This window comes from Pteropus medius, unplaced genomic scaffold (genome assembly GCF_902729225.1).
Source record: "Pteropus medius unplaced genomic scaffold, Ma_sr-lr_union100, whole genome shotgun sequence".
In the NCBI taxonomy this organism is placed as follows: domain Eukaryota; kingdom Metazoa; phylum Chordata; class Mammalia; order Chiroptera; family Pteropodidae; genus Pteropus; species Pteropus medius.
The window spans coordinates 7,009,672-7,032,497 of record NW_024340698.1 but is presented as its reverse complement, the minus strand read 5'-3'; the positions used below and the strand labels follow the sequence as shown (position 1 = coordinate 7,032,497).

The window sequence follows — 22,826 nt, the reverse complement described above, 5'->3', positions numbered from 1 at the left end:
TTTGCAACAACATGGACAGACCTGAGGACATTATGCTAAGTGAAATACGTGAGACAGAGAAAGACAAATACCATATGACCTCACTTATACCTGGAATCTAAAAAACGGGGTTGTGGGGAAGAACTTAAACTCACAAATACAGAGAACAGATTATTGGTGGCTGCCAGATGAGTGGGGGGACAAAATGGGTGAAAAGAGTCAAAAAGGTACAAACTTCCAGTTATAAAATAAATAAGGCATGGAGATTTAATACACAACATAGTGACTATAATCTGTAACTATGTATGCTGATGGATGTGAACTAGACTTATTTCACAATATATACAATATGCTATATACCTGAAACTCATATAATGTTGTATGTTAATTACACCTCAATTTAAAAGAAAGAGAGAGACATGTATAATGTACAGAGCTGGCAAGGATGATGGGGAAACCCAAACTGCTGGACTGTACTGATGCAGGGCCTATGGATGGGAGTAGGATGATAATTAAGGAAGATCTCATAGAAAAAGACACTCATTTCACGCCTAGCTATGCTCTTATACAAGCTGCATCACCTTGGCCAAGTCAGTATACCTCTTTGAGCCCAATTTCCTTATCAGAAAAATTAAGGGATAGGACTCAACAATCTTTACTAGTCCTTGAGGATTTAATGTTCTGTAACTTTTTACCAAGTAGGAATGTGAAGGGAAAATAGTTCCAGATTCCATATTTCTTTTTTCCCTCCTATTTCTTCTTATCCATTCATTTTTCCTTGCAGCCAGTTAGTCATTTCTAGTAGCTTTGCTTTTGACTCTCCTCTTTCATGGTGGTGCTATGTTTATGGATTTGATATCATGGTTGCAAAAGGGCTCCTTTTGGCAAAAAGTTCTCTTGTATGAAAGGATCAGTTTTTTTTCATTGTTCCTTGTAAAATAAGATAATAGATTGAGTACTGAACAATGCTTTTAAATTTTAATTCCAGGGATTCTTTATTTACATGTCAAGACTTCAAAAACTATTTTAGGAACTTAAAATTGACCCTCATAAAAGCTCCACCTCTATATCCATTTAACAAACATGTATTAAGGCTTTCTTTCTATCGCATTGGCTGGGGGCTATGGGAGATACAGAAATGATTAAGATATGGGCCCAGTTGTCAGGGAGCTTATGATTTATTTATCAGCTGTGGCACTTAGCCCAGTGCTATATAAAACATATTAGCAAGGCAATTTTTGTTCTGTCACAACTGGAGCCGAGTCCTCGACACATATATAAGGTTTTGAATAGAAGCTGTGCATTCAGAGGTGTTGAAAGCCACATGTAAAAATCGAGCTGCTTTAAAAAAAGTTCAACGCCATTAGTAATCAAAAAAAAAAGGTAAAACAATGAGATTCCAACATTCTCCTAGCAAATTAGTAAAAATGTAAAAATGTAAAATGCAATGACAATAAGTGTGGTGCGATGGGTACTCTCATACATTGTTGGTATAAATGGTAAATAAAATATAGTTCATCCATAATAAATTATGGTATACCCACACAAGTGAACTCTATGCAACCATTAAAAATGTTTTCAAGAATATTTAATAACATAGTAAAATACTCATAATCTAATATTAAGTGAAAATAGCAAGTATCCAACTGTATATAAGCATAATCACATTCTGGTAGAACAATATATTTTTCTTTGTGAATGCAAAGGGGAAAAAAAAGACCAAAAGGAAATATATCCAAATTTTAACAGTAATTTTTACTGGGTAGTGTGATTACAGGTAATTTTACTGTTCTTTTTAATGTTTTTTCTGAATTTTCCAAATTTTCTGCAATATTGTTGCTTTCTAGTAATAAAAAAAGGTATTGAAATGCATAGAAAAAGGAGGAATACTAAAATGTTAATAGCAATTTTCCTTTGATAGCAGGATGATGGTATGAATTTTATGTCCTTCATATTTTTTATATTTTTAAAATTTTTCTACAGTGAATATGTACTAACTTTAACAGACGAAAAACTAAAACTCGATTAAGAAAAACTAGACTTCAGATGAATTAGCAAAGACTAACATGAATAAGCATATATTATTCAAATAAGTCAATTATATGACCACAGAGCTTCGTAATACTTTTAGGCTCTATCTCCACCGATTTATGGTTTGAGGAACATCACTTAACTCATATATGCTTTAGAGAATCAATAATTACTGCATGCATTGGTAAAATACTTTGAACTCAGGGAAAAAAGATATACAATAAGTAGAAATGGATGTTTTAATCATCTACTATGTAATGTTTGTGTTTAGATCGTCCTCAGAAATTTCACCTACTCTCATTTCTTCAACTATCATCTCTGTGCAGACAAATCCAAAATCTATCTACCCCTCCTCACAACGCACATATTGCTTCTTTTCTGTAAATTCTCCTTCTTCCACCATATTCTTCTTGTTCTCTGGCTTCTTCTTCCTTCGTCTATTGCTTGTAACACAACTATTTTTATATCATGTAAAACTAATTATAAATGAATCGTGAACATGATTAACTGGCTTCTTAAATCAATAAAAGCTTGTTTAATTAACTTAGATATGAAGTTTATAAAACTATTTTTCATTCTTTTTTTTTTAAATTGAGGTAAGACTGGTTTATAACATTATAAGTTTCAGGTGTGCAACATTATCATTCGATATCTGTATATACATTGTGCTCACCACTAAAAGTCTAGTTTCCACCTGTCACCATACAATTGACATCCTTTGCCCATTTTACCCTACTTTCACCCCCCTTTTCCTCTGATAACCATCAATCTGTTGTCTGCTTCTATTAATTTGTTTTTGTTCTGTTTGTTCATTTTTTTATTTTTTTAATTCCACATATGAGTGAAATCATACCGTTTTTTTGTCCTTTTCTGTCTGACTTATTTCACTCAGCATAATACCCTCAAGGTACATCCATGATGTCACAAATGGCAAGACTGCACCGTTTTTATGGCTGAGTAGTATTCCATTACATGTATACGATATATATATACAACATATATGTATGACAAAAGAGCCAAGCACATACAATGGAGAAAGGGAAGTCTCTTCAATAAATGGTGTTGGGAAAACTATACAGCCACATAACAAAGAATAAAACTAGACCACTATCTTACACCATATACAAAAATTAACTCAAAATGGATTAAAGACATGAATGTAAGACCTGAAACCATAAAATACATGTAAGAAAACAGAGGCAGTAAGCTCCTGGATATTGATCTTAGCAATGTTTTTGTGGATTTAACTCCAAAGGCAAGAGAAACAAAAGCAAAAATAAACAAATGGGACTACATAAAACTAAAAAGCTTCTGCACAGCAAAAGAGGTCATCAACAAAATAAAAAGGCAACCTACTTAACTGGAGAAGACATTTATAAATCACACATCTGATAAGGGGTTAATATACAAAATATATAAAGACTCATACATCTCAACAATGACAACAAAGAAAAACCCAATTAAAAATGGGCAGAAGATCTGAATAGACATTTTTTTCAAAGAAGACATACAGATGGCCAACAGGCACATCAAAAAGTGTTCAACATCACTAATTATTAGGAAAATGCAAATCAAAGCCACAATGAGATATCGCCTCATACCTGTTAGAATGGCTATCATCAAAAAGATAAGAAACAAGTATTGGAGAGGATGTGGAGAAAAGGGAACCCTTGTACACTGTTGGTGGAAATGTAAATTGGTGCAGCCGCTATGGAGAACAGTATGGTGGTTCCTCAAAAAATTAAGAATAGCCCTACCATATGATCCAGTTATTCCACTTCTGGGCATTTATCCAAAGAACACAAAAACACAAATTCAAAAGATATATGCACACCTATGTTCACTGCAGCATTATTTACAATAGCCAAGATATAGAAACAACTTAAGTGTCCATCAATGAACAAATGGATAAAGAAGATGTGATATATATATTGAAGTATTTTAAAATTATCTTTCTTTGGTTCCTGCTAGGTATATCTATCTATATAAATTTTATGTTAGAAAACTTTCATATATGAATATAATCTCCCTTTTTGTCTTATGAGTTCAGTCTCAAAAGCTATGAGTTCAAGAGTCTTGGCCTCAGAGTCAGGGAGCTGGATTCTATTTTGCCCTTACCACCAACCCACAGTGTGATCTTGGGAAAGTCATATCCTCTTTCCAGGCCTGATTCCTCACTTTTAAGATGAAAGAAGTAGGCTGGGTTATCTAGAAGGCCCAGATGATAGATATAAAAGCACCCAGACAAATGAGGAAGCACCACCACACAAATGAGCCACCTCCATTGTTCATCATGTCCCCACCTAGAACAAAACCAGGCACAAATCAGGAGCTCAATATACAACAACATAATTGGAATGACACACTACAGCAGAGAAGCCCATTTCCCAAACCAGCAAATAACGTTTTACTGGCAAGTACAGTCCACTAAGCCTTTTGGCAATTATTCCTGAACAATAAAGTTGTCAGCTCTTGTTTTAAAAAGTTCTTATAAATAAAAGGATAAAAGGAGGGAAGAGGAGCCAGCCTTGTTATAAGAGTGGGTTAGCAGAGCTGGGGAGATAATTTAGTCTTCCAGACAATATTCTGAGATGGTATGGTAAATTGGAGATCAGATTATTATCAAGATGAATGGATATCTGGATACAGAGATTGGGCCTTATGTATAGAGGCTAATAAGTAGAACAATGGGCAATTCAGGAAAGCAGCCTGCTGAAGGAGCACCTCTGTCGTTATCCAGAGAAAATTCCCAACAATCACTAATCTTCCCTCCACCCATCTTCTCTAATACCAAATATACACTTCTACCTTTACACCATGTCTTGTAATTACCCTTATGGCTACTGCTAGCACATAGTGTAACTTTATGCACAGTAGGAAAAAGCTCCCCTCTCTGTGCCATCTAGATGGAAAAAGAACGGAGGGATTGCAAAAGGTACCCTTTCTGGGTGGACCACTTAGAAAAAAGCATTGGTTGGCAAGCAGTCCCCTGATTGGATTTCAGTTCCCTCTTGTTTAGCCTGGCATCTACCATATTCTGGGGCCCTGATGGCATATGGTCTCTCCCTCTCTTGATCTTTCCCCTACCCTACCTCCACTCCAGCATTAGTCCAGGGCCAGGTTAATTTCTGACTAATTGCTGCCCACTCCTGCATTTACCAGCCCCACCTCTATCACCGCTCCAATTATACTGGGCACTACTGTCATCTCTCAATGTGTTTTGGCTTGGGACAAGATTCATTCCTGAGTGACTGAAAACTAAAGGTTTCAGTCAGTATCTTAATGTAAAGGATATCATTTCGGAAGATGAAAATCAGAATGAGTCTCATTGGTGGGTGGGTAGGGGGACAATATGTCCAATAGCAGGTTCCAGGTAACATTTGTCCCATACACTACAACTTGGCAAATAAGTCTTTTAGTCTAGTAACTTTAGGAAACCCTATGTAGTATATTTCTCGGAGATTAAAATCACACATTAGTGAATTTAAGGCTAGGTTTCACCCACCATTTCCCAAACTGATTAACCATGGAACCTTACTCAGGAGCCCTCATCTTCCATTCAAGGCTTCATTCTCAGGACACATCCCAACAATATAGGCCTTCTGCTCTCCCTGGCCAGCCTTCCTGGAGAGGATTTCTGAAGGCAGACATTTTGGGCCTGAGGGAAGGGTTCCTGGAGAGCAACAATTTCAGACTGACATTCCCTGTGGTTCAGTTCTTCCTACAAATTCCCTCAGGAGGCCCAGGTGCGTACCTAGGTGAAGAAAAAGCTATTTTCAAGGAATTTTGCTCTGCCAGGGACCCATAGACCCAGTTTGTATACATGGGGGTAGAGATGAAGGGGAAAGTTCCAGCTGCTTCAGATGGTAGTGAATGACTTTAATAAACAAGGTCTGGGGCTTGGAAAAGAGACAGCACGAGTCTGTGCAGGTTTCAGGTTTCTGACAAAGAGTAATTTTCAAGAGTGATTTACAAACACTGTCTCCAACCATTATATATATATATATATTACACACACACACATATATATACATACATACATATATATATATATACACATACATATACATATATATAGACACACACACACATATATATACATACATACATATATATATACACATACATATACATACATACATACATATATATACACATACATACATATATATACATACACATATATATATGTGTATGTATATATATGTATGTATGTGTATATATATGTATGTATGTATGTATATATATGTGTGTGTCTATATATATGTATATGTATGTGTATATATATATATATATATATGTATGTATGTATATATATGTGTGTGTGTGTGTCAAAATTTTGAGTTTGCGAAACACTACTAGCATTATATCATTGGACCCTTGGCAATTCTGTGAATTAAGAAGTGGAAGTAAATTCCTAGTACATATGTGAATCACTGGGGCTTTCATCCATGTGAATAGTTTAAGTCCTCATAACAACCTTGTAAGGGGAACTGCCATTAATATTGCCCTTTTTCCAGATTTTGAAACTGAGGCTCAGAGTGCTCACTTGATAACAGTCACTGGGCTAGGTGCTCAGAACACAAAGGAGAATCAGGCAGACATAGTCCTTTCCTGAAAGTATTCACAGCTAAATGAGAGAGGCCAGAAAATAAGTGGCATTCAGAGAACACTGGGAAAACCTACCATGACAACCATTTGTTTGTTCTCAGTTTTTATGAGTCTGTTTTTGTTTTGTTTTGCTTATCATTTATTTTGACTTTAGATTCCACATATAAGTGAAATCACAGGGTATTTGTCTTTCTCTGTCTAACTTATTTCACTCAGCATTAATACCCTCTAGAGGTTGAACCGTGTTGTAAAAGCAAGATTACATTCTTTTTTATTGCTGAGTAATATTCTAGTATGCATGTGTGTGTGTGTATCATATCTTCCTTATCCATTCATCTATCAATGGACACCTAGTATACAACACGAGGAAAAAAGTCAATAATATTGTAATAACTTCACACAGTGACAGAAGGTTACTAGACTTTGAGTGGTGAATACATCATAAAGTATATAAATGTTGAATCACTATACTGTATGCCTGAAACTAATATGCTATTTTATACCAACTATATTTTAATTAAAAACATCTTAAAATAAAATGTGAAAAAAGAAAAAGGAAAAACTATCATGACAGTTAAAAATTGTGATAACTGTTAGTGAGTGCTTACTATGTGCCAGGCTCCATGCTAAGTGCTTCAGATGCATTATCTTATTTAATCCTGACAACATTCCTATGAAAAAGATTCTATCATTATTCCCATTCTAAAAATGAGAAAACTCTGCATGAGAAAGATGAATTAACCCTTTTGGTCAAATATGTTGTAGAAGAAAGAAATCTAACTATGAGAGGTGAACACACAATTATACACACACACACACACATCTTACTGTTAAATTGTACACCTGAAACTTACTGGATTTCATTAATAATGTCAGAAAGGAAGGAAGGAAGGAAGGAAGAGGAAGGGAAGGAAGGGAGGAGGGGAGGAGAGGAGGAGGAGGAAGAAGAAAACCCTTACTACCACTTGCGCCTGCCTTTTCCCCACTGCGCCTTGCTGCCTGCCGCTACCACTGCTCCCTTGCCCTTTGCTGCCACCGCCCTGCTGCTGCTGCCGCACTTCTGCTGCCTTGCCGCCTGCCACCTGCCGCCACCCTTGCGCGCCTGCCGTTGCATTTTGGTGTTTGGGCAGGCGTGGGCGAGGCGTGAATGGTGAGGCGTGAGCGGCGGCGGCGGCGGCGACGCGTGGGCGGCGTGAACGCGGGCGGTCGGTGTTTAGAATCGACAATAATCATTTTTGCGCATGGCGCAAAACAAAACTGGCGCGCATGGCGCGTAAGGCGCGGCGGTGGTGGCGCTGGCGTGGCGTGCGCGGCGGGCGGGCGGGCGGGCGGGCGGGCGGGCGGGCGTGACGGCGTGCGGGCGGGCGGCGGCGGGCGGGCGACACTTTGCGCGCACTTACTTGCTGCGCGCTTGCGCGCCTTACGCGCTGCTGCTGCCTTGCGCCGCGCCGCCAATAATTGCGCGCCATAAAAATCCACATTCAAAAATGCAAAATCCATCCAAAAATTAAAAGAAAGAAACAAAGAAAGAAGATGAATTGACTATTCTAGAGTTGACTAGCTAGGAAAGGATAGAGCCGGGATTCTAATTCAAATTGGATTAACAATAGATTTGCTGTTGACTACAAGTTAATTATAGGAGTTTCTATGGAATCAGTGTTAAAAGCCTCTTAAGCTTCATTTTCCAATACACATGGTAAATCTCAGTTTTAAAAAGTTTTTTGGAATATTTACTTTAACCTGCCTGAGAGGAAGCTTTATCTGCATGAACACAAAACTATAGATGCTTAAAATTTTATAATTTCATCAGAGTAAATAATTAATCTGCATCTAGTCTGGTTGCTCTTAACCTGGGGTAACTTGGGGCTGCTGGGCTCTCAAAAAGAGAGGAACTATGAGTGGGATCATTTAATTTTAATCACGAGAATAAAACCTACCTAAGCATATCTGAAATTTGAATTCTAGGACCTAGAATCTGGCCAGTTTCTATGTAAAGTTTCAACTTCTAGTTCTTGTTTCTACAAGACTAACAACCCCAAAGTTTGATCAGCTAAACTTTCATTATGTCTTCTCTACTAGTTTATGTGGGGACTGCATCATAGATGATACAAAATATATTTAGAAATATTTAAATAAACTGAAAGAGGAAAGCCTAAAGTCATACAAGAACAGTTTTCAACTCCTTAAACCAAACTCATAAATTAGTCTTGCATGTGACTATAAGCTTGCATTTCCTCTTTATTGGCTACAGTCTTGGTATTTAAGGAAAAGGATTTTTTTTGCCACTCAGTAATTGAGAAGTTTTACTCTACCTTTGAAGAATGGAACACTTATTTAATAAGTAATACTTAGCTTCCTGTCTAATCAGCGTATGCCAAAAAATCATTTACCAGTCTCCTCCCACTGCAGAAATAAAATCATTCCTAGATGGCAGCACAAAGATGCATCAACATGTAGTTAATGTCTAACCAACAGACCATATAACAAAAGTAAAACAGGCAACTCTCGCCTTTATAAGGTGTCAAGTCATAAATTACAGCGACCTTGCTGTCTAATCTTTTTTTTTTTTTTTAATTTGACTACATTAATCACAGAAGAGTCGAAAACTGTCCTCTTGACTCCTAGGCTTCCACACATGGTTGTGCTTTGCACAACTCTAGTGGGTATCTTTCACATGGACTGTGATATTAATGTGCAAAGCACAACCTGCACAACTGCACACAGCAGGCTACTACTTCTCCCCACCCCTCATGACCCCAAAACATTGCTTGGGTAGTTTTGATTTTTGCATACTGAAGGTGCTTTTGTTTACAAATCTCTTGGCACTGAACACTGGATGTGCTTAGCAGCACTAGGAAAGCACAAATGATATCCACTCACTTCTTAGCACTGCTATTCTCATGTCAATTCTAAGAACATTCAGCAACATTTTCATTCTATATTAGACATTAATGAAAACAATAAGCAAAGCTGGGTCAATAGTAATTGGTCTCATGTAGAAAATAACAGCTACTCAATTATTTCTGATAAGCCCCTAGAAACAGCAAATAAAACATCTATGCAATAACCCCTTGTCAACAGAATGGCCATGAATCTGGGTCTCAATTCTCCGACCAATGTTCTAAGGAAAAATATTTTCTTTAAGCATAAGAAGAAGAATTTTGAAGAATGATGTCATCTCTCTAAATAAGAATGAACACTTTGATAATCTTGACAGTTTCTTCTCAGCTCCAATGGGCAACCAAGAACTATTTTAAATTTTATTTCCAACTGACAGAAATAAATGGATGCAAACATTTCCTATTCAGGGATAGCCTCAGCAGGCAGAGAAGGGGGTCAGCCAAGTGATGAGATTTGAAAAGTGCTGAGAAGGCCACACAACTGACAAATGCTATCATTTATGTTTCATTCCTTTGTATTAAGGGCACTATGCAACCGCCGCCAGCATCAACACACACACACACACACACACCATGCATGCACGCGCACGTGCACACACACACACACACACACAGCCCTAGTTAATATGAAAACATTCCTATGCGAGATAATATCTTAAGCCTCTTTGATTACTGTGGCACATTGCCCTTCCCGCAGACAGTATCTGAAAGAACAGGAATACCCAGCTAACTTTAAGAAGAGGAAGAGGAGGACAGGACAATAGACTGAAAACCTTGATCACAAGGTATTTTTCTAGAAAGGGTGTGGCAGGGTGGTGGTGTTTCAGTGGGAGGAATAAGCACAGCTGGGGTGGCATTTTAAAGGCATCAGATACTGGGCACCTTAGGAGGGGAAAGGAGAAGAGATGAAAGATGAAGGAAAGGTTAAAGGGCACGAAATCCAAAGTGCACTTACTTCACGGTTTTGACTAAAACCGTTTGTGATCCCATTTCACAGGGATTGACTCTGAAGAAATTTCACATAAGAGAATTAGGAAAGTAGGCTATTATTTGGTATGTGTTCCTGGAAGACTCACATTAAGCGACAGTAGCTCCTGAGAATTTATAGTAAAAATTTTCTCCAGCTGTTGGCATATCATGACAGTGGGTAGATACAAACAGCTGCAACTCCCATCGCCTCTCCTTCCCACCTGGCCTTAATCATTATTCAGCCCCATCTCTAATCGGTGTGAACAGGCAATGCTCACATCCCCACAGTCTTGTCTATCCTGAACTCAAGTGTAACTGACAGATTAGATACATTGCCCAATTCTAAAATATTTTTTTCTTGGGAGTATAATTCTGAAGTTTCGGTGACAATTTATGGAGAAACGTGTTACAATCTACCAACATTTGATTTGACTTTTTTTTTTTGTCGTTGAAAATTTTTATTCATGAAGCAAGGAAGTTTCTTACTCAAATGTAAGTATGAAACATAACTCTCAAACTGTGAGTGAAATGAAACTAAAATATCTAGTGTTGATTTTGTATCATCTTTCATTCTGAATGTCCCTTGCATTTAAATAGCTTAAGGAAACATACCTGGTTTTTACACAGATTACAATTTGCCAACGGGAAAAAGTTTGTCCCTGATCTTCTTGTATTGAAAATGTGATGCTGCGTACACAATCAACTTCCTCTTAGACACCAGTACTTTAAATGTGGTATTGTTTTTTGTTTTTAATTTAATGTGTCCAGCTGTTGTCCTATTTACAAGTTCTCTTCCTTCAATAAAATTCAATTATAGTTATCTGTGGAATGTCTTTTTACTTGCATCCTACACGAAATAAAAAGATATTTTAATATTAATGTTTTTTCCCTCTATAAGTTAAAAATTCAACCTATCACGGAAACTATAACTTCTAAAAGGGATAACATTATACTGTGTGATTTTAGTATTGAGAGGCAATAAGAACCATTCTTATTATTTTACATATATGCAAACAAAACAATGTAATTAAAGTTACGCTGTTTCATGTGGTACTTTGCAAAATAAATGCATATAAATATTGTCATTTCATATTGGAAAGTCACAAGCAATCCACTCCATGGGGTACCTACTCTATAATGAGCTGTGTATGTTCTTAATGAGTTCAATAGGAGGCAAAAAGAGGATATTTCACACAGGAAAATGCACTCGAAAGGTGGAAATTTTTGTTTTGAATTTTGGTTGCTATAACAAAAAACTATAAAAAGTTTGCTTACTTTAAAATGTATACGCAGATGTAAATGAGTTGATTCTGTTGTCTCAGTAAAATAGTGCTTTTTCCATCTTACTTACATGCAGTAATTGGTAAGCGACCAGGATGATAGTTATAAAAACCCGAAGTCCACATCTCATTAAGCCCTAGTACCATTTTGGCATTAAATCTTCAGTACAATTAGGAAGGCCAGGAAATTGACTGTATTATATACCAACAAGTTCAACCAAGCCACTTCATATGGGCCAGGGACTCTGGTCCTCACGGATTTTAGTAGACAATGCTACGAGAGTGACTGAGGACATTTTAGATCCATTTATGTAGCTCTGTACAGTAACTATTACTGTTCACGCAAATTTCTAGTTTTCAGCAGTAGCCAGCTACTTTGATTACTAAGTTATAGAGCCAATTTAAATGTGAAAAACTGAAATAAAAATAGACCAATATATGTAGTATTTCCAGACACAATCACCTGAAGTGATTTTTTTGCCTTTATTTATGTGAACAGTAAGGAGAGAAAGAAAATTATACTTAAACTGAGAGAAACTAAAGAGAAATGACCTCATGTTCCATTAACCAAAATCAATACCTTATATATGCAAATGTAAGTTTCAACAGGGTATCCATATGCAAATTGTAAATAGCATATTTGTAAAAAGCAACATCCCTTTTAGTGCACAACTGAGCATTAGGTTGCTATTTATTTAGGATATTTTCAGTAAATTGCATGCTTTAATCTCTGTGTTATGGGAAATGGTCCCCTTCACCTCCTTCAGAAGTTACCTATGGCAGCTATTAATGCCCACAAGCAATGCAGTGACCCTGGCAGTGCATAATTCCACAGTGCATATTTAATTTTGAAAGTGAAAAACGAGATGTACTCCCCTCATAACACTTATTTTTATGACTCTCCTAATTCTTTGAAATTTATTATTTTCACTAAAAGCACCCAGAAGGTAATTGAAATAGATTTTTCAAATCCATTTCTAGATTATCTTAACCTATAGTAACATGTTAACTCATTCATAATATTCTTAGCAAATACAGGAAATAGAATTCCCTGATTTAAAAAAATCTCAACAAACCAGCTACTTCAATATTCTTCAAAAAAACTAAAATCATTTTCAAAGAACTTCTGTGTTTTTGGAGATCAAACTATGGTCACAAAACCTGTCTAGTTTATTACCAGAACAGGAAAAGGGAATAGGAAAATAAGAGATGGAAGTAGCCCTCTGGGGTTGAATCTACTTGAGGAAAGAACCAACCATTCTCTCTCAGGCTCCTAGGCTAGGCATTTAGAGCCTGAATAAGATCATTTATTCTAAGATTCTCCTGAGTCTTGAAATGCCTGAGTAACTCAACTCCCAGGAAGGAGTGTGATACTATCATTGTCAGGTTTGGCAATGAGACCTCACTGAATCAGATTATTGAATTACTGGGTTACTGGGCCTGGAAAATAAATAACTGAAGGAGAATAGATAAAAATGTTCAGAGCAAAGTGAATATTACCTAAAACTGTAACTAGAGAAATGAGAAAGACACATGAACAAGTCAATGCTAACACAGAACTGAATGGAGCCTATGGAATCACAGGTAGAACAGTTTTTGGTGTCTAGTCTTCCTCCCTAGATAGGCACCTCCTAGAGGGTAGGCCTTCATCTCAAAAATCCCTTCTATCCCTAAAAATCCCTTCTAGTGCTCCAAAACTACTGGCAGGATCAGTGGGAGAAATGGCATAGCATAACCTACATTCACTTGTTCATTCAAATTTTAATATGCAGTCCCTATGGGCAACGCACTGGAATGGATGCTGTGGGAGAAACAAATAAGTTACCACATCTCTCAAGAGCTCAGAGTCTATTTGGGAAGATAAGGCATGTTTAAATTAGGAGCTAAAATATAACAACAACAACAAATATGAGATACTAAATAATAGGCTCCTAGGCAAGGGAAGATGAATTCCAGCTGGAAGAAAAGGAGACATCAGAGAAAGTCACCTTGTTCTGGGCCCTTTCTGGAATCCCTCTAATCGACCTCTTTATTTTCAATGGGCCTTAGGTGCTAGCACCCTCCCTCCCCTCCTCTGCTGCCAACACTTATTTTTCAGCTTAGGTTTTGTTCTTGGGCCCATTGCCAAGCAGAACACAGCTATATAGTCCCCATTCTCCCCAATCTGTATCTACTTAAGCTCAGAAACCTCTTTGAGGTTTTGTAAAGGGTTTTACAGCTAATAACCAAAGAGGACCAGATAAGGTTTCATAAAACACATGGAGAGGTTCTGAGAAATTTAAAAAGCATCCAGAAATAGCTATCATAGATCCTAAGTGCAACAGAGATGAGATTAGGCCTGATTCTCCTAGTTCCTTTCACTGAGCTCAAGGCTTCTGGTATTCAGCATTACCCACCTTTCTTCATCCCTATTCCCATCCTTTTTTTTCACACACTTAAAAATTGAAGAGGAAATGTAATAGTAGGAAACTGGTATCTCTAGAGTGAAACATGACAGTCCTCTACATTTCAGAAAATATAAGCTAGATTTAATAGCTTCTTGTGTCACTCACAAGAATAGTCATCTTAGATCAAATGCACGGTGCCTAGGAAAAACTAATAAGTTTTAGAAGGAATGCTTTGCAAAATCGACTGTAGTAGGTAGTAGTAAATGTCGCAATTATAACTTTGTTGAAAATACACACAGAATCTAGTGCTAACAAATATTTTTATGCATCTTTCTTTAGGTTGTACATTAGGTCACACCTGCTAGGGTTCAGTGAACACAGCAACTATAAGCATGATGGGAAAGAATATTGACACAAACCATGGCAACACAAACATATTTCAAGGTTGAATAGTACAGCCTGCTTTAATAACAAGTGAAGAATAATAACATGAACTTTCCAAGGGGTGGGGAAGGAATGACTTTTTTTCTGAATATAAGTGTCCTGGGCAACTACAGAAATCACCACTTTATGTTTCATATGGCTTCAATGAATTCTCACACATGGAAATTCACTTCTGATTTTTTAGTGATGACGTACCAATCATCACTCTAACAGCAATAAGTTATGGGGTGGAAGGAATCCTCTTTTCTTTTTCTAAGCCACATTTGGAAGAACAATTAATTTCATTTGTTTCAAAGGGAATGAATGGTTAGAAAATGTATGGTTTAAGTAATCACTTTTCTTTATCCAAATATCCAGTACTCTTGGTAGACCCCTCAAAGTCCTCACTGTGTGACTCTATCCTCAATTTTCCAATTCCCAAATCATTTACTTTCTCTGCTCGCATTCCTAATTTCATGACTTTCTCTAGTAACACTTGAAATTTTGCCATTTTGATGGTACAAACTCACAATATAGCTTAACTTTAGCTAAGCCCTGGTTGATGTTTAACAAGATTTTTTTCTTTATATCTTACAGACTACCTGTCATTTCCCAGGGCAGCCGCCCTAAACCTTTCCCATTTCCTGCTCTTCACAAATTTCCCAAGTCTCAAACCCAATTCTGTCCTCTTTACTCTTAGCAAATGACATTTCTCTTTACTTTATCTGATAAAATTGAGGATATTAAACATGATTTTCTATGATGTCCTGCCTATCTGTCTTAATATTTGTTTCTTCACCTCATCTCTTCTCCTTCCCTCCTGTCCCAAGCTACCATATTCTCTTCCCCTCCACTCTTTAAATGCATTAAAAGAGGAATTTAAAACGGAGACCCATGGACCTGGGCAATAGACTAGTGGTTACCAGAGGGTGGGGTGAGGGGGGAGGTACATGGGGTGAAAGGAGTCAAATATGTGATGACATTAAAGAATTAAAATAAATAAATAACAAATAAATAAATGGATGGATGGATGGATGGATGGATGGATGGATGGATGGATGGATAGATGGATAGATAGATAGATAGATAGATGATAGATAGATAGATGAATGAATGAATGGAATGAATAAATGAATGAATGAATGTCAAATATGTCTTGATGACATTAAAGAATTAAAATAATAAATATCATTAAAGAATTAAAATAAATAAATAACAAATAAATAAATGGATGGATGGATGGATGGATGGATGGATGGATGGATAGATAGATAGATAGATAGATGAATGAATGAATGAATAAAGAAGAAGAATTAACATTGACTTCCTTAACTCCAATCAATGTGGCTTTCATGCTCATTATTCTAATGAAATTTGATTCTCAACTGTCATGAATGACTTTGGAGTTGCTAAACATGATAACCACTTCAATCTCCATCCTTTTCTACCTCTTTGTGGTATTTAACACTGCTCCTTCTTCAACCTCTCTGCCTTCCATGCTAACATACTCTCAAGGTTCCCGTTCTGATACTCTGACCATTCCCTTGCTAGATCTTTTTCTAAAATCAATTCCTTGGCTAACTTTCCAACTTTAATGATTTCAATTTTGATACCTTATGTAGATAGTCCTGGATTTCTCTTGTAAGTTTCAACCTCTCTCCAGAACTGTAGGTCAATATTTCTGATTCCCTCTTGGACATGAACTGTATCACAAATTCAACATGACCAAAGTCATCATCTTTCATTCTGTAGTAACTGCCCCACAATCTTTATTGCTTCAACTGACTTCCCTACTTTAGTCATATCACCGTGCTAGTTCTCAGTTACTAATAGCTTTTAAAGTAAAAAACAAAAAAGGCTTTCATTCCTTCTTCCCATTCATCCTCATCAATCAAGTCCTATCAGTTCTCTTTTCCCCAGCATTTCTCACACCCATCTCCAGTTTTTCTCTATCTGTACTGCTACTGCCCAATTTAAGATCTTCATCATCTCTCACCTCCTAGGTAAGAGGCATTGTGCTCAGTGCTTTTCATAACATATCTCACAAAACAAGTACACAATGCATTTTTGTTCAATATACCATCCTTACCTATAGGTGATGCCAAACAAATATTTACAACCATCATCATAAACTGGTACTCCCAAAAGAATTTTCCTTTAAACATATAAAACCGTTGAATAAAAAATACAAGGCAAGAGATCATACATTTTTAATCACATATAAAGTAGGATGAAAAAAGTGATTACGTGATATAAAGTGGCACATCATCATCCTCAAGTAGTGCAACTGTACAGTACACAGTAGAATCATGTTACCTCACATTAAGAAAGAAAACCATACAATAGTAAAAAATGGTGTTGATATAGTTAATCCCTTCCAAAGGGATCAACAGGAAAGACCGAACAGGACAGAAAGACCTTAAACTGGTTTTAACCCTATTTAATACCCAAGAAACTTGAAGATGATAGTAGGTTGCCCTGTCTCTAGACACATCATACAACATTATCCTCAAAGATTTTTAATATTTTTGTCATTTTTGTCATTATTGAAATAGACAATTAGTTGCTTGTATTTTTGTACAGCATAGTGATCAGAGATCCACATAACTCACAAAGTAATCACCCCATTAAATCTAGTATCCCTCTTCCTTCTTACATATTTATTACAGCATTATTAACCATCTTCCCCCATGCTACACTCTAGATCTCCATGTCTATTCTGCAACTATCCATTTGTACCTCTTAAACCCATTGCCCTTTTTTGTCCTCCCAATCCCCCTCCCATCTAGTATCCCCTTGAATATTCTCTTATCTATGAGTTTATTTCCACGTTTGTTGTTGTTGTTGATTTTGTTCTGCAGATTCCACATGTACGTGAAATCATGCGATATTTGTCTTTCTCTATCCAACCCATTTCATTCAGCTCAATACCCTCTAGGTCCATCAAAGCAATATCTTTCTCCATCCCCTTCCTTTTAGTCCGTGTGTCTCTTTTAATCTGAAGTGAGTCTCTTGTAGGCAGCATATGTAGGGGTCTTGTTTTCTTATCCATTCTGCCACCTTGTCCTTTGGTTGGAGCACTTAATTCTTTTCCATTTGAGGTAGTTGTTGAAAGATATGTGGTTATTACCATTTTTATTCATAATTTTGATCCTTTTTTTTTCTTCTTAAAGAAGTCCCTCCAACATTTCCTGTAATAGTGACTTGGTGTTTATGAATTCCTTTAGCTTATTGTTTGGGACACTCTTTGTCTGTCCATCAACTCTAAATAATAGCTTTGCTGGATAAAGTATTCTTGGTTGTAGATCGTGGGTTTTCATCATTTTGAATATGTTGTGCCAAGCCCTTCTATCCTGCATGGTTTCTTTTGAGGAATCAGCTGCCAGTCTTATGGGTGCTCCCTTGTAGGTAAGTAGCTGCTTTTCTCTTGCTGGTTTTAAGATTCTCTCTTTGTATTTAACCTTTGGCATTTTAACTATAGTGTGTCTTGGTATGGACCTCTTTGGGTTCCTGGTTTGGGGGACTTTCTCAGCTTCCTGGGGTTTTATGTCTATTTCCTTCACCAGGTTAGGGAAGTTTTCCATCATTATTTCTTTAAATAGCTCTTCAACATCTTGTTTTCCTTCAGGTACCCTATGACATAGATATTTTTACCTTTAATAGTGTCCCACAGTCTACGGCCATGCCACCCTGAACAAGCCCGATCCCATCTGATCTCAGAAACTAAGCAGGGTTGGGCCTGGTTATTACTTGGATGGGAGGCCACCTAGGAAGACAAGGTTCTGTAGCTGTAAAAAAAAAATAAAAAAATAAGAGATTGTAAACTGACAAGGTCCTTGTAATTGTGAGGTCAACCAAGGGTTGCTGCAACTTAAAAAAAAAAAATAGTGACCCATAGGCTCCTTAAATTATTATTATAGTCTTGGCTTCTTTTTTCTTGCCATTCTGATTGAGTGTCCTTGGCTTTCCTATCTTCTACGTAGGTCATTTGATCCTCTTCTTTATTCACTTCGTTTATTCCATTTAATATACTTCTCATCTCAGATAATGTGTTCTTCATTTCTGACTGGTTCCCTTTTATAATTTCCATTTCTATTTTTATGGGTTTTTTTTATCTCTTTGTTGAAGTTCTCACTGAATTCATCTACATTTCTCATAAGTTCATTGAGCATCTTTATAACCAGTGTTTTGAACTCTGCATCTGTTAGATTACTTGACTCCATTATTTCTGGATCTCTGTTCTCTTCTCTCATATGGTTTCTGCTTCTTTGTCTTCCCATTTTGGCTGCCTTTCTGTGTCTGCTTCTATGAACTAAGCAAAGTTCTTAAGTCTCCCGGTCTTATTAGCGTGGCTTTGTGTGGTACGTGTCCAGTGACACAGTCCTGAGAGGGGTTCAGCTGCAGGCCAAGTTTAGCCCCAGCCTGTGCCCCTCTGGGACCACCTGTTAAGATTCAGCAAGCAATGAACAGATGCTGTGCCTATAGTTGCCTCAAGAGGCCACACCAGAAACCGAGGCCAGCTGCCACCAGTGTGAGTCTAGGCACTGCTCAGCAAGGAGCACCTGACTTGTTGAGGATACACCTAGATGTGGCTTCGGTGGGGCTATGAGTTGGGGAGGCAGAGTTTCAGGTAATCCTCTGGGTGGAGCAACCTCTGTTATCCAGTTTTGCGACGCCTCCTCTATGGTGGCGCTGAGTCCTTCAACTGGGGTGGGGGGAAGAGGGCTCAACAATGGAACAATGGATACCACCAGCACTTCTGTACAGAGTAAGTTTCCCCTCGGCCCTCACTCCGTGTCCCGCTGTAAATCCCTGGTGCCCTCTGCACAGCCTACCCAGCGCCGATGCTCAGAGCGAGCAGGTCCATCACCACGAAAGTTTCTTTGTAGACACGGCCCTTTTAAGAGTTGTCTGTAGCTGCTAGCTGGCTGTCGCTGCTGCTGCCACAGCAATGTCCGCCTCAGCCAGACCAGGCAGCCCCACGTCCTCACCCCGTCCTACCTTCTGCCGTTGCAGGGTGCTTTCTTGGACTTCTCCGTAGTTGTATGGCTTGTTCATCTAGATCCCAGGTGATTTTTCCTTGCTGTTTGCTCCTTGTTTCTGTCACAACTTTGATTTTGTTGCCACAGGGATGAACAGACCCTCTATCATCTATGCCATTTTTTTCTGCTCCCTTCCTGTAACTTTCTGTTTCAAAAACCCATAAACCCTGTGTATTTTTTCTTTGAGTTTCAGACATTCTCCTTTGGTGTATAAATGTGAAGGGGATGTTAAATGATGCAAATGTAGTTTCTTGCCAAACAAAGCTAGTTGTACATGGCCACCTAACTGCCTCTGCAGGCATCCTGATGTCACTGAAACATTTAATATTAAAGACAAATTCCTGTTTTTGTTAATATAATTCATGGTCTTTTACAGCTCAAACTATTCATGCAACATATAGCACTGCAGTGGGAGAGAAAGCAACTAAAATACTAAAATAATTTATCCTATCACCCAACTGTCTTTTTCCTCATTCTTATATTGCTTTGGGATTTTAATGGGACCTTGAGGATAGGGATCGAGGGAACTAGAGATGAGAAGAAAGGAGGAAGAAAAAGATGCAAATACTGTTCCTGAGTTTTCACAACTTAAGTGAGCCTGGCTATTTCAATGATCATTTGCCTACTGGCTTCAAAGTCTGCCTCTTTTTTTCTTTCAGTTCTATTTTTGCAGTAGGTGCTTAACTATTTTTGCTTTAAGAGGTTCTTGGTGCCACTGATTCCTGCAATCTCAGGTGGGAATAGCATCAATCCTAGAAGAAACGTGCCTATGCTCAACACCCTGGGGCCAGGGCATTTATAACTACCTGCCTCGCTTTGTGTCCCTAAACACAGATGTTGAAACCATCTTTTCTGAAAGACAACTGCCTTTCTCAGTTAGTGCTGTCAAAATGGCTAACATGTTTAAAAGGTACCCACAAAGAAAACACTCTTTCCTTTCCCTTATGTTTCCTGGTATAGACTGTCTTCCTGAAACAGAGACTGTGCAATGCCTAATAAAAAGCTAAATTTGCTGAGTTTTTATACCCTCATAAAGTAGCCCTAGTGAAAGTCATCTAACTGGCAGGAATTGCATAGGTAACAGTGCTGGAACCTCAAACACATAGTCTTCTAAACTTTGGCTGATGGGCCCTAGCAGGTTACCATCCCAGAAGTTTACCACAAAAGTAAAATGCAAGGCTAATGAATTTAAAAAATGATGCCAGGAATAAACACTAACCTTTGGCATTCTCTTGCCAGTGAACAAATATCACAGACAACTCAGCAGGCTCTCAGGTAGGCAAGTCAACAAAAAGCACAAGCAGTACTAAGCCAGTCCCAATGCATACATTTCCCCCCAAAATCCAAAGAATATTGCTGGGATGTAAATCATCCGTAAAGTAGGAAAATGAACAAAATGGTACCCGCAGGTATAAGCAAGATGCTTTTTCACCTGGGTTACATCATACTATTGTGGGCTCCATCAATAACAAACAGAAAAAGCTTGAGAAATATAGCTGATATCTTTAGCAGGGATAAAAAAGCTACTATCCAAAGGCAAATTACAAACCTCAGGCACTCTGGTCTGAATAGATGAAGGTTGAGAAGGGATATAATCAGTCTCTAAATAATAATGGATATTGACAAGGTGAAGTGAACCCGTTCACCAAATCCTAATACAGTAGAGATATGAGAGACTTTCTAAACTAAACAAAGATAAGCTTAAAACAGATTAAAATGAATGATAGAGTGGAAAGGAAGCAGCAGGTTTAAATATATGGAATGCATTACATTATTCAAACCAAGAGGTGCTAATGGCTGAAAATACATAATTTCCCCAAAACAGAGTTAGAAACATTCATAAGATTTAATTCATAATGACTTATTGAATGAGCATAATTTCTAAATAGACTCTGCTCTTCAGAAGCAGACTCTTGGAAAGCATAGAAATGACCCAGTTCTAATTATGATACCTAAGAAGAGCTCCCAAGGTTTACCTGGGTTCCAATTTGTACCAAAAAAAAAATCACTAAATCACAATGACATATTTCCGATTGTCAAGGAACAAGATTATTCTCATTTGCTTTTTCAAGAATAATTTACAACCTTCCCATTCCATGTTCCATAGTCATCTGCTGGCTGCCCAATCTTTTGCAATTGCATTTTGGAAGTGCATAAACCATCCAATTTCTTTATCTCACGGAAACTACTTTTTTCTGTGAACTTTTATTTTTTTGACCAATAACTTGTTGAACATTAAATGTCATATTATCTTGGTTTTGCTTCAACCCGTTTATTCCATGCAATTTTTTAAAGATTTTATTATGTCGCTGAACCCTAATCTTTCCATTTCATCCTTATATTTCTTTCACTATAAGTTCCCTATATACAACTATCCTACTTTTTCTTACTAAGCCCTCTGATTGAGGTCCCTTCCATATTTATTGAGGACAAACTAAAAAGAAATAGCTGTAAGACACAAAATAAAATATTTCAGTTAGACATGACAGTTGCATTTAGAATGATGCTATGTAAGTAATATGTTGGATAATAGGCAATGTTTTTATTCTCTACCCAGCACGGAACAGGTTGCAGGAAATTAGGCTAGCTTCTCAGCAGCTCAAGTCAGACCATTACAGTATGACTTCATTATTTAGTTTGAAAGTAAATTTCAAAAACAGACTCACCCATAGTCAATGTAAGAATAAAGACTTTCCAAGTCACATATAAATGAGTTATTCATCATCTGCCATTTGAAATCACCCATACACCTCTGGTTCCCTGCCATTAATTCAAAGCATTAGCATTACAAAATTTGTTTTAGAATATTAATTTGAAAGGTAAAGTTCTAGGGTCTTGCTTTTAAAAGGACATGACAAATGACGGCAATGGCCATGATAGAACAAGAGAAAAAACAGATAAGATGTCAAGGACAGATTCTGGGCTGTTCCCTGGCTAGAGGAGTATTCATATAAAGGGCTCATATATGAGATCATTTGATCAATGACTTTTACTTCCAAACATCCAGAAATACATACTACATCATTTAACTAGAAAGCAGTGAGTTTGAAATCACACAGCTGCTCAGCCTGATTCAATGAGATATAAACCACTCTGGGAAAATTTTCTAATCCAAATCTCTCCTTTCCAACTGGTCTCATTGGGTGGCCCACAAGATATATGCAGGGACTAAAAAGGAGGCTGTTTAAAGTAGTATAGCCTGAA

General features: G+C 37.4%; 1 protein-coding gene and 1 pseudogene across 1 annotated transcript in view; one reads left to right on the top strand and one right to left on the bottom strand.

The window, feature by feature from the left end:
• GPC3 (glypican 3) overlaps nucleotides 1-22,826 on the bottom strand; it is a 423,057-nt gene that overhangs the window by 300,153 nt on the left and 100,078 nt on the right. The window lies entirely within an intron of this gene.
• Nucleotides 18,253-18,371, top strand: LOC120613428 (uncharacterized; annotated as a pseudogene).